This window comes from Dromiciops gliroides, chromosome X (assembly GCF_019393635.1).
Source record: "Dromiciops gliroides isolate mDroGli1 chromosome X, mDroGli1.pri, whole genome shotgun sequence".
Classification (NCBI taxonomy): domain Eukaryota; kingdom Metazoa; phylum Chordata; class Mammalia; order Microbiotheria; family Microbiotheriidae; genus Dromiciops; species Dromiciops gliroides.
Genome location: NC_057867.1, coordinates 79,105,247 through 79,118,545, shown reverse-complemented (window position 1 = coordinate 79,118,545; position 13,299 = coordinate 79,105,247). Strand labels below are relative to the sequence as shown.

Sequence of the window (13,299 nt, the reverse complement as noted above, 5' to 3'; positions counted from 1 at the left end):
GCATAGACAGTGCCTGGAGGTCCTCATGACACTTCGTACACGTGTCAGTCGACCAAGGGCCTTTATCCTGAGCCAACCAAGTAGTGAGGTATTTCTTAACTCCCCTGAAAGAAAAACTAGTCTAACTTGTATGGGGGGGGGGGAGGTGGCGGGGGTGAGGGGATGGGGGAAGGATTGATTGGTTAAGAATCATAGCTAGCAAGTCTATGGCAGTTTAAGGTTTGCAAAGCACTTTACAAATATGAGCTGATTTGACCCTTGCAACAAGCCTCAGAGGAAGGTGTTATTCATGATCCCCATTTTAAAGGTAGGGGGCCATTGCCAGTCATCCTGACCTATGTCTTGCCACTGGACTCTCATGACTGGAAGAGTGAGGCTGATGACTTTGCACAGCTGCCTCACTTAAATCCAATTCACTTGAAAATTAAAGACATCACCCTCTTGACGTCATTGGTCCTCTCACAAGGAAGGACTACTACCACCACCACCACCACCACCAAAAACAACTACCACCAACTTTAAAGGTCAGAAATCTTTGACAATTTCAGTCTTTTAAAAATAAAAACAAAGGTGTCATTCACTTCTTGACTCCCTTCCCTCTGATGATGGTTTCCTTGGGGACTGGATCTCATGGTGTCTCAGACTCTTGTCACATTGGATAATTCACTGTTCACCAGTCTAGGTTTCTGCCTCAATGGACTTTTGAGGGGATAGACTTGATCTTAGAGGAATGCTGTGCTCTTCCCTTCAGGCTTGGTAGAGTGCTACACAGTTCCTTCCCTCCCTCTCTCCCCTTCTCTCTCTCTCTCTCTCTCTCTCTCTCTCACACACACACACACACACACACACACACACACACACACACAGTACACTAATGCACTGTTGCTGGACCTATGAACTGGTCCAACCATTGTGGAAAGAAAGCAATGTTGAGCTATGCCCAGAAAGCGATTAAACTGCATAGACCCTTTGTCCCAGAAACACCACCTTTAAAGGTCCATAACCCAAAAAGATAAAAGAAAAATGAAAAGGACCCATAGGTACAAAAATATTTATAGCAGCTCTTTTTGGGGTGACAAAGAATTGGAAATTGAGGATATGTACAGCAACTGGGGAATGGTTGAATAAGGAATGGTATATAAATTTGGGGGAATATTATTGTGCTATAAGAAATGATGAAAGGGATTCTTTCAGAAAAAGATAATCAACTGTGACAGACTTAGTAACTGATCAACACAATGATCCACCACAATTCCAAAGGACTCATGATGAAACATGCTGCCCACCTTCAGAGAAGCATATTTTTTTCTATTCTTTTTTTTTTAAACATGGCTAATTCAGAAATTTGTGTTGCATGACTTCACATTTGTAATGGTTTTTATATTTCTTGCCTTCTCAGTGGGCAAGTGAAGGAGGATAGAATGTGTAACTGAAAATACAATATTCCAGTAGTTCAGGTGAGATGATGAGGTTGCATAGAGAGTCAAAGGATAGAAGGGGGCATATTTGAGAGACGGTGCAGAGGTGAAATCAACAGGCCTTGGCAGCAGCTTGGATATGAGGGATAAGAGAGACTGAGAAGTCCAGGATGACTTCCAGGAGAATCAAAAAAATTCACTGACCCAGTGTTTGATAAAGTGGATAACAAAAATTAACCTAGGAAAAACTCCTTATTTAATAAAAACTGCTGAGAAACCTGGAAAGTTATTCTGGCAGAAATTGGGCCTAGACTAACACCTTACACCACCCTACACAATACATTCTAAGTGAACACATAACCTTAACATTAAAGACCATTCTCTAAAATAAATAAAAGAGAAACATCATATACCTCTTGCAGCTGTGGGTAGGAGATGTAGACTTTTTTGTTTGTTTGGTGGAGCAATTGGGGTTAAGTGACTTGCCCAGGGTCACACAGCTAGTAAGTGTCAAGTGTCTGAGGCCGGATTTGAACTCAGGTCCTTCTGAATCCAAGGCCTGTGCTTTATCCACTGTGCCACCTAGCTGCCCCAGGAGATATAGTCTTAACCAAAAAAGAGTTGAGACAATTACAAAAGATAAAAGATAACTTTGATTACTTGTAACTGGAAAGCTTCTGTATAGACAACATTAAGGCATCTGGGATAAGAAGCGAAGTAGTCACAAGGGAAATTCTAGGTGGTGCAGTGGATGGGGCACCGGCCCTGTAGTCAGGAGTACCTGAGTTCAAATCCGGCCTCTGACATTTGACACTTACTAGCTGTGTGACCCTGGGTAAGTCACTTAACCCCAACTGCCTCACCAAAAAAAAAAAAGAAAAGAAAAGAAAAAAAACCTCACCCAAATAGGGTCACAAAAAATCAGACATGACTGAAACAACTGAACAACAAAAAACATATAAGAGTAATAGCCATTGGATAAATATTTGTAAGATATGAACAAACAGTTCTCACAAGGATTGCAAAGTATCCATATTGTTGTTTGTCCTTCATTATCAAAGAGGACCATGACAGATGTCATGACTTACAGTAAACTGGATTTAAGTGAGGAAAGGCTATGCAAGGTCACCAACCTCTCTCCTCCAGAGTCATCTGTGTCCGGTGGCAAGACATACATCAGGACAACTGGAGATGGCACCAGATATTTAAGGCATTTGGGGTTGACTTGCCCAGGGTCACACAGCTAGTAAGTGTCTGAAGTGAGACTTGAACTCAGGTTCTCATAACTCCAGGACCAGTGCTTTATCTGCTGTGCCACCCAGTTACCCCTGAACATATACAACATAAAAGAATGCTCCAGATCACTAATAATAAAAGAAAAAGGAAAAAAAAAAGAAGAAAAAGAAAACATTTATCTGGTGCTTAATATGTGCCAGGTACATATGTGCTAAGCACTTTAGAGTTATTATCTCCTTTGAGCCTCACAACAGCCCTGGGAGGTGTTATTATTATCTCCATTTTACAGATGAAGAAACTGAGGCAAATAGAGGTTAAGTGATTTGCCATGGGGAAATGTAGCACACACACACACACAGATGGTATAAGTGTCTGAAGCTGCACTTGAAGTTGGGTTTTCCAGACTACATACCCAGTGGTTTATCCAATGCATCACATAGTAGCTAGCTAATAAAAAGAAATGGGAATTCAAATAACTCAAGGTTTTACCTCACAAGCTGCAAATTGACAAAAATGTAAAAAAATGTCAACAGTCAATGTTGTAGGGGTTGTAAAAGGATAGGCACACCAATACATTGTTGGTGGAGCTGTGAAGTAGTACAATCTTTTTGGAATGATGCAAATAAAGTGAATAATCTGTGAGATATATTGTTTTGTTTTCCTTGCTAATATTTTGTTTAAAGTTTTTGCATTGGGGCAGCTAGATGGTACATTGGATAGAGCACCAGCCCTGGAGTCAGGAGTACTTGAGTTCAAATCCGGCCTCAGACACTTAACACTTACTAGCTGTGTGACCCTGGGCAAGTCACTTAACCCCAATTGCCTCACTAAAAAATAAAAAAAGTTTTTGCATCAATGTTCATTAGAGATATTGGTCTACAGGTTTTTTCCCCTGTTTTGATGCTGGTTTGGGTCTTAAGACCATATTTGTAATGTAGAAGGAATTTGGTAGGATCCTTTATTTTCCTATTTTTTCAACCTTTTCAGTTTGTTAATATTGAAATTAATTGGTTTTTGAACGATGGAATTGTAAATCTGACTAAAATGTCCATATCCCTTGAATGAGAATCCAACACTGGGCTTATGCCAGAAGGAAGTCATTGATAAGAAGTCCCCATATATTTCAATATACTTATAGCAGCACCTTTTGCAATAGCAAAAAACAAAGTAGATGCCCATCAGTTTGGGAATGGCTAAACACATTGTGATACATGAATGTAATGGAATATTACTGTGCTGGAAGAAATGATGGATATGAAATACAGAGAAGCATGGAAAGTACTATATGAACTGATGTAGAGTGAAGTCAGCAGAACCAAGAAAACAATCTATACAGTAACTACGACAATGTAAATGAAAAGAACAATGACATGCCAAAAAATCAAAAGTAAATATAACAAAATTATAAAGATCAAGAATGAAGAGATATGAGAAAATACCCCCAACCTGCCCATTGGTGGAAGAGGCAGGTCCACAGGTGCTACACATGGACCTTTTTTTTGGACTTTTTCAATGTAATGATCAGTTGCACTGATTCCCCCCCCCCTTCTAATAAATGCTATTTGTCATATGGGATGGCTCTCGAAGAGGGGGAAAGAGAGGGATTCTTAGGATAACTATGGAGATGTAAAAAAAAACTCCAGAAAAATTAACAAAAACTTATTTTAAAAAACTTTATTTAAAGATATATACACACACATATGTAAATATACTTTCCAGCTGCTATTATTTTTAAATGTGCATTAAAGAAAAAATATAGCTATATATTTTCAGCTTTTTTCCTTTTTTATGTAAATTTTTAAAAATTGTACTAAATCTCATTAGAAACGTGAGAAGGCCTTGATATTAGATGATGCTCAACCAAGTACCATTTATTAAACACCTACCAGATGCCAAGCAGTGTACTAAGCACTGGGGAATCCAAAGCAAGGAGCTCGGTCTGAAGAGGGAGACAACATGCTGAGAAGCCCACCCAAACAAGAGCCATACAGAATACACAGGAGGATCTTGGACAGAGGACGACTGGGGAAGCCTTCTTGCAGATAGACACCACTAAAGGAACTGGGGAGGCTGAGATGAAGAGGGAGAGTTCCCCACACATCAGTTAAGCAGCACTCAAGTGTTTATGCTAGATCCTGTGCTAAGCACTGGGGATTGCACAAGACCAATTTTCGTGAAAATATGCAAACAACTTTGCACCAACAAGCAAGAGACAGTATAAATGGGGAACCGAGGGAAGGCTCTACCAGCATTCAGGGTGTTAAGGGCCCACCTGAATTTGTCTTCATGAGTTGCCATATTTTGCAGACACACTGGACCTGGAGCATGCAGGAGGCCCTGAATTTGTCAAGGATGAAGCTCCCGCTGGGTTGACAAAATGTGCTGTTTGCACCCCAAGCTGGATTCCCTGTGTGTCCTCGGGAGTCAAGACAGGTGCCAGTCAGTCTGCACCAGACTGAGAAACTGTTTGTGCAGCTGGGACCCTTCTATCTTCATGGTCTAGCAGTTCCCAAGGGAACAGAAGCTGCTTTTGCCACGGCCTTTCTCCCCCCCCTTCAGGAGGGGATTAGTCCTTTTCCCCTCCCCTATGATTTCCCCCTTTCCCTGTAACTTAAATACCCAAGGCTTGCTTGGCACCACTGGGCTCCTTGGTATAAGGACTTCCCACATGCACGTGCCTTTCTCTTGTAATAAACCCAGTTGCAACGCATTTCTCATGGACTTGTGCTATGTTTTTTGGGTTAACATTAAATGGTGGCAGCGGGATCTGGAAAGGCTTTTCTCATAAAAGGTAGGATTTTAGTCAGGGAAGCCAGGAGGTAAAAATGAGGGCAAGAATTCCAGGTATAGGGTATAGCCAGTGAAAATGCATGCAGTGAGATTATGCAAGGAAATGCAAGGAGGCCAGTATCACCGAATCAGAGAGTATAGGAAGGGAGTCAAATGTAAGAACAATAGGAAGGTTAAGAGGGGCCCAGGTTATGAAAGACCTTGAAAGCATAAGAATTTTATATTTGATCCTGGAGGTGACAGAGAGTCACTAGAATTGATTGAATTGGGAGATGACATGTGTAGACCTGGCACTTTAGGAAGTTCAATTTGATAGCTGAGTAAAGGATAGAATAGTGTGTGTGTGTGTGTGTGTGTGTGTGTGTGTGTGTGTGTGTGTGTGTGAGAGAGAGAGAGAGAGAGAGACAGAGACAGAGACAGAGACAGAGACAGAGAGACAGACAGACACTGATTGATTGGATACATGGAGGCTAACTAGCTGGCTATTGTAATAGGCATGAAGTCCTGCACTAGGGTAGCAGCAGTATTAGAGGAAAAAAGGGCGTCTTCGAGAGATGTTACAGTAGTAAAATTGACAGAACTTTCCAACAGATTAGACACAGATTGAGGATGACACTGAGGTTGAGAACCTAGATGACTGGAAAGATGTGTCCTTAATAGTAATTGAGAATTTAGGAAGAAGGGAAGACTTAGGGGGAAAGTTAGTGAATTCAGTTTTGGGTATGTCCTATAGGACATTCAGTTCAACATAGCCACTAGGCAGAGATGCAAGTTTTCCAAGAATTAAGATGGTGAGAGGAAAGGAAGTTGAGGCACCTATTGTATACAGCCTTCTTAGGGAGTTTAGTCACAAAAGGGAAGAGAGATATGGAATGCCAGTAGGGATGAATGGATCAAGTGAGGGTTTTTCGAGGATGGGAAAGACATGGGCATATTTACAGAGAAGCAACCAGTAGACAAGTTGAAGAGGCAGAAGAGGGGAGGGCATGATGGGGGCAATGCAAACTGTTGGAGAAGACAAGATGGCATAGGATCAAGGGTGCACATATAGGGGCTTGCCTTGGCCAAAAGATGGGCCACCTCTTTGTGTGAGAAATAGTAGCAGAAGGTATCTAGAAGATGTTAGTTGAGGAAATGGGGAAAAGTGGGGGCTCTTGGCAAATGGCCTCAATTTTTTCAGGAGATGTGAAGCACATATTAGAGTTCTTAGCTGAGAGTGGGGGGAAGGGGAGTCATGGGAGGTCTGAGGGATGAGAAAGTCCGGAAGAGCTGCTGTGGAGAGTGAGAGAGTGAAGCTGATAAGGGAGGTATAGAGGGACTGCCAAGCAGCAGCGAGGGCCCAGTTAAGTTATAGTGCACCCAGTCAGCATGGTTGTTATTTTTTTCCAGCTTTGTTGGGTAGCAAGGGATTCAAGAGAACAGGACGGTGTATAACTGAACTGGTTCACTAAAGGGTCAAGATGGAGAAGGGAGAAGTGTGGAGTCAGTGCAAGGTTGACAGGAGAGAACCAAGGGGTGGAGGGGATCAGCAGTTGTGGTAAGGCTGAAGAATGGGTCTGGGGAGGCAAGGCAGAGGGAGAAGGAGAATGACAACAGGCTGTGATCAGAAAAGGGAATTCACAAAGATGGAGGTGGTGCATTTGTGGGTGATGGCAAAGTCCAGGGTATGACCATCTCCGTGTAGCTGAGACAGGGTGGAGGAGTAGGGCATGGGAAATAAGTTGAGAAACTGGGAGTTTAGTGTTTTTGTGGGAATATATGTATGCTGAAGTCCCCTTGTATGAGGACTTAATATAAGCACTTAATAAATGTTCGTTCATTCATTCACTCATTCATATCCATCCTCCACACATTTGCAAAATGGACTTTTCTAAAGCAAAGGTCTGAGCCCTGCCCAAGAAACTCCAATGGCTCTCTCTAGGCTCTAAGCCTATATAAAGTCTTGTGTCTGGCCTTTATAATCCTTCACAATTGGATCCTCCTCAACTGTCCAATATTATTCCATTTTATTCTCATTCATGCATTCTACATTCTAGGCCAAGGTGTTTGCCAGCTGCTCTCTGGAAACATTTCACATCTCATACCCAGGCCTGAAATGCTCCCAGCTTCACCTCAGCTGCTTAGCATCCCTAGATTTCTTCAAGCCTCAGGTCCAGTGCTGCCCCAACCTATGAAAGACCTTCCCTTGTCCTCTCCCCCAGCCCTCTCAGGGAAGAGTGTTCTCTTCCTACTGAAATTCTTTGGCCTAACTTTGTGTAAGCTTTTCATTTACTTATCCATATAAATAATGCATTCCTATCTACCTCTTGGCCCCCAGATAGATGAAAAGCTGGGCATCAAGTAGCACATGGTTAAGACTTAATAAAAATTGGCCAAAGTTAACTGAATTAATGGTTAAAGTGAACGATTATAAAATGAGTCAAATACAAAATGTGTATTTCATTTAAAATGTGCCTTGTAAAGATACATTAATATTCAGGCATGGTCACTGTGTGGATCTGTTTCGAGTACGCTTATTTGTTACCAGTTTTTTGTTTTTCAATAAGGGATGGGGGTATGGGAGAAGATGGAAGCTAGCAACAGTGATTCTCCCTCAAGAGAAAAAAAAGGCAGACGTTGAAATGTTTTAAATGCAGAGCAATTCACAATTCACAGACAAGTAGGAGAATTTTGAAAATATTTTAATTTATTCTATACTTTTCCAAAAGCTGGCTGTATGGAATTTGAATATCAAACCTCTTTTTGTGTTCTTTTGTTGTACATGGAAACATAAAAAGTAGGCAAATGTCAAATATTGCCAAGTAGGTTGACATAACCATTCTTATAGTCTCATACACAACATTTGTATTAAAACGAATTTTATCTTTATTTCTTTACCCCACTACCATTCAGAAGTGATACCTCCAACAATCAGGTCTCTTAACAAAAAATTCTAGCCTTCCAAAGCAATAAGAAGAATCCAAAATCTGGGTTAAGATGTTCCAAATGCTTCTTACCCTTAAAATCAAAGGCCAGCCAAATCATTAAAACCAAATCTCAAATCTACATCTTTGCTCTGGACACTGGACTGAGTTTTTTCATGAGATTCTCACGATTTGAAACTACAAGAGACATTTCCTAAAGGCCAGCTGGGCCTTATATAGACAGTTTATTCAGTTCAAGCTTTTTGTTTTTCTTCGAGGATAAAAATCATTTTAATGGATTTCAGCATTGAAAGGATAGAATGATAATGACATGGGGCTTAGAAGAAGTTTCTCCTGTGAGAAGCAAAACCAAAGATGACCAGACAACAGGACAGATTGACCAACTAGATCTCAGGAGAGACACACCTAAGAAGTCAGGGGAGATGAAATTCTATAGCAGGAAAGTCACTTAGGTGTGGCTACTACCTGACCAAATCTAGGAGGCTGAAATAATTTATCCCCAAAGGCCAGGACGATCATTCAGAAAAAAAAAATCCCCCTGAACTCTCAGGAATACAACAACATCCAGGCTTTCCCCACCGCACCCCACAAGGAACTTTCTACTTTCAGGTGGACACCCCATCTATCCTCTATAAAAGCTCTTGCCTTCTGTTCTAGGAGGAGGATGTTTCTAATTCACCTCTTTGACTTAACTTACCCTTCAGTCACTTTCTCCAAAGCCAAATAAATAAAAGACCATTTTAATCCTAATTGGCCTGTGTGCCAGAGTGTAATTCTTTATAGAAGAATACCTAAGGACCCCCACCTATTTCCCCTGTGACAATATTGAACAAGCACTGGCATACAGTTGGAGAATACTTAAAGTATTTTTAAAAGAATCAGTAAGAGGTTAGAAGGGGTGGGAGAAATTTTTTAGAATTAAATAAATATCAATCAAGAAGCATTTATTAAACCCTAGCTAAGTGGTAAGCACCATACCAAGCACTCCTGATAAAAACTAAGGCCAGAATCACAATCCCTGCCCTCAAGGAATTCACAGTCTAATGAGGAAGACAGCAGGCAAACAAGTACGGGACAAATCTACAGTGCAAATGGGAGGGTGGGGGAGGTCACCAGGAAAGACCTTCAGCAGAAGGTGGGATCTGAGCTGAGCCTTGAAGGAAGTCAAGGAAACTAAAAGGTGGAGGCTGGGATAGAGTGTATTCCAGGCATACGGGTCAACCAGGGCATGAAGTATGATGGGAGAAGAACCGAGAGGAGGCCAGTGCCACTGGATCCTAGACTACACACAAGGAAGGAAAATGGACAAAAGATGGCCACTTCCACGTTCTCCTCGACTACCTCCATCACTCAGTAACCTTTTCTACTTTGGGCCACAGTGAACCGAGCACTCTGCCTGGAGTAAGGAAGATCCAAGTTCAAATTCAGCCTTGAATCCTTCCTAGCTATGTGACCCTGGGCAAGTCACTTAACCTCTGTCTCAGTTTCCTCATCTGCAAAATGGGGAACATCACAGCATCTACCTCCCACGGTTATGAAGATCAAATGAGGTAATACGTGTAAAGTGGCTTAGCACAGTGCCTGGCACATGGTGCTATAGAAATGTTAGCTGCTATAATCATTACCATCATCAACAACATCGTTATTGCTGTTGCTATTATTACTAGGGTTCATACAAGCTGGGTGATACAGTGGATAGAGAGCCAAGTCTGCTGTCAGGAAGACTCATCCTGAGTTCAAATTTGGCCTCAGACACTTACCAGCTGTGTGACCCTGAGCAAGTCACTTAACCCTTTTTGCTTCAGTTTCATCATCTGTAAAAATGAGCTGGAGAAATGGTAAACCACTCTTTGCCAAGAACACCCCAAATGGGGTCACAGAGAGGCAGACACAACTGAACAACCACTAACGTACAATCTACATCTTCTGCCCAACCAAAATTCTAGTACTGTTGTCTACAGAACCCCTCAGGTCACTCTTCTCCCTCAACGAGGGAGGGCCCAAGCTAGCTCACAGTCTTCCTCTCCTCTCCAACTCCTGACTTCATACTAGGGGCCTTTAACATACATAATGCCTCTTCCTCAGCCACCCTGACCGCTCCATTCCTCAACCTACTCACTTCCCATGATGTACTCCTCCTCCACCCCACCTCAGCCATACACAAAGGGGGCCATCCCCTTGATCTTGCCATCACCCACAAATGCACCACTTCTGCATTCAGGAATTCTGAAATCCTCTTCTCTGACCACAATCTATGGGCTTTTCACCTCTCTCTAACGTCTCTGTAAAATTCCAGATGTGCTTATTAGTTCTAGTCAGATGCTTAAAGCATCCTTGATGAAAACCTCTGGCACTACTAAGCAGAAGTATCTCAAGTATAACATCAACTTTTCAATCAACTCTCTTATGGCTCCACTCATAACTGCAGTAACTTCTTAGACCAAAACACCTCTCCTTGGCTGCCAGTGACCAGGATGAATTGTTTCCTCAATTGGAGTGTAAGTTCTTTTCAGGGAAGGGAGCGTCTCTAATTTGTATTGCTACATACCTGGGACTTAGCATAGTGTTTCTTTAGCACACAGTGTCTTGGGCTTCCTTCATTCCCATGGCTTTTTCAGTGACAAATCTTTGCCCCATACTGGAGTAGAAAGCTTGTGGGTATGGAGCTGATACCGTGCCCACTTCGGAGGTCTGTACCAGTTAAGCACAAATTCTGCAAGGCTTATCAACTTTGAGGAGCAGTTTGATTCTATAGGAGGTAGGATAAGTTTAAGTACTAAATTGGTTGCAAAGAAAAACGTCTTTCTGCCACAACAAATCCTTTTGCAACAAACAAACATAGCCAAAGCAAAACAAATCCCCACGTCCGCCATGCCTCGATCTGCCCTCCAAGTCCATCAGCCCTCTCTCTGATGGTGGCGGTGGGCCACTGTGTCGATCAGTCACTAAGTCTTTACAGTACGGCTGCTACTGTATCAACTCCCCTGGTCCTGTTCATTTCAGTTGGCAACAGTTCACACATCCCTCAGTCTGTCTGAAACCACCCCCCACATCATTTCTTACAGCACAGTGGTGCTGCCCATCACCTTCATAGGCCATTCATGAACCATAACTTGTTCAGCCAGTCCCCAGTTGACGGACATCCCCTCGGTTTCTGATTCTGTGCGTTTTGTTTTTGTTTTTCCTTTTAATTCCATGGCAACTAAGCCCACTCCCCAAACTGAAGGGGGGAGGAGAGGGTCTCCAGAACACCCGAGGGAAGCTATAAACAGCCCCTACCCCATAGCATCTCAGACTCCTTCCCATGGACAAGCAGGTGTGGCCAAGGGAAGGCAGGAAGGAGGCTACGGGCAGGGGCGGGGTCTAGTGACCTCGGCCGCGGCGCTCCTCCTCTTCCCCACCCCTTCCCCTCCAAGGCCCCGCCCCGCAGGATGGAGAGAGGAGAGGGGGAAGGGGGAAAGGAAAAAGGAGGGAGAGAGGGATATATTGTGGGGGGGGGGAAGAGGAGGGAGAGATGAGTGGAGGAGGGGAGGAGGGGGAGAAAGGAGGGGCAGGGGCAGCCTCCCCCAGCGCGCCCCAGTGGCGGAGGCTGCGAGGGAAGAAGGGAGATCACTTACCTCGGTGGCGGCAGGCCGGCCCGCCCGAGCGGCCCCAGTCGGCGGCAGAGGCTCGCTCAGCCCAGCTCGCTGTGCTGACGGCCCGAGGGGGAAGGAGGGCGGTGCGGCCTGCGTGGGTGCGTGCGTGGGCGCGCGGGGGGGCGTAAACACTCGAAGGGGGAGAGGCTGTGGTTGCTGCTTGCGCGCGCACGCCAACAACCGGCCGAACTAATGGCGTTCCACTCTGTAACAAGCGCAGCGATCGGGGAGGGGGCGGAGCGAGCTGGACCCCAAGCCCAGGTCCGAGCTGGCGCCCGGGCTCCGCAGGCGTACTTCCGCCCATGGCCTTCTGGGCCTTCTCCCGTTCCCCGCCTTCTTTGAGATTACAGTGCATGCTGGGACTGGTAGTTTGGGGCTGCGGCCAGACGGCCTTAAAGGCAGCCATAGGGAGTAGCTCTGGGAAAGGATTAATTGCATTTTTTTTGCTTGTCTGGCCAGAATCAATCCCCTGGCCTCACTCAGTTGGGATAGACCCCAGGGTGATCTAGTGGTTGAACCTCTGAACTGTCAATCAGGAAATTCCACGCACTTATTTACTCTGATTACTGTATTACAGAGAGCACTTGTCTCACTGTTGACCTGGCTCAGACGGTAAATAAACAGGGCCTAATAACCAACTTATACATTGAATGATCAATCAACAAGCACTTAGTAAGTCCCAGGCACCATACTATACAAAGATAAAAAAATAGTCTCTCCCTCATGGCTGTAAAAGTGGGGTGATCTGGGATGAGGTTTGTTCACTACCCTCCTACTCTGTGTTCTGCAAGTTCCTCACCCAGGTTTTAATCTACTAACTTGTCCCTGGTTATGAGCTTCAGTAAACTATTTCTGGACTCAGCCACTATCATCTCACTGGGAGGCTGTGCAAGTTCACAGTGACTGAACTGTGGGCTCCTCTTTTGTCTGGAACTTCTACCCTGGTTATTTCTTTGAAGGCTTATGGTAGTGAGCTAAAGGCTAGAAATGGGTCACAACTCCTGCTCCTGGAATCAGAGCCACTCAGCCATTGTTCATTTCCGGAACTTCTTACATTGCTCAGTACATCTCTAAGGCCTAAACTAGCCACTACTCTTTATCCTGGATCTGACCCAAAATATGGTAGTGAGCCTTAGAGTTGCCAAATGGTATCTGTTCTTATACCCAGAACTTATTCAGGAATCCTCTGGGATCTCATTCTGACTTTAGTGCTTCCTGCCTTGGTGCCTTCTTTCAGGCTCTGGCTGCTGGAATGTTCCCCACTCAGTGCCACAGGCACTCCTTGCCAGACCCTGT

General features: G+C 43.9%; 1 protein-coding gene across 2 annotated transcripts in view; it reads right to left on the bottom strand.

Annotated features, from left to right (window-relative positions):
- VAMP7 (vesicle associated membrane protein 7) overlaps positions 1-12,285 on the bottom strand; it is a 39,482-nt gene extending 27,197 nt beyond the window's left edge. Inside the window, exon 1 of one of the 2 annotated variants that reach the window (XM_043974019.1) lies at positions 11,986-12,285. The gene's annotated coding sequence lies outside the window, so the exon portion shown is untranslated. The remainder of the gene's footprint in view (positions 1-11,985) is intronic. The other variant, XM_043974020.1, reaches the window with a different exon arrangement.
- Between the last annotated feature and the right edge of the window lie 1,014 nt (positions 12,286-13,299).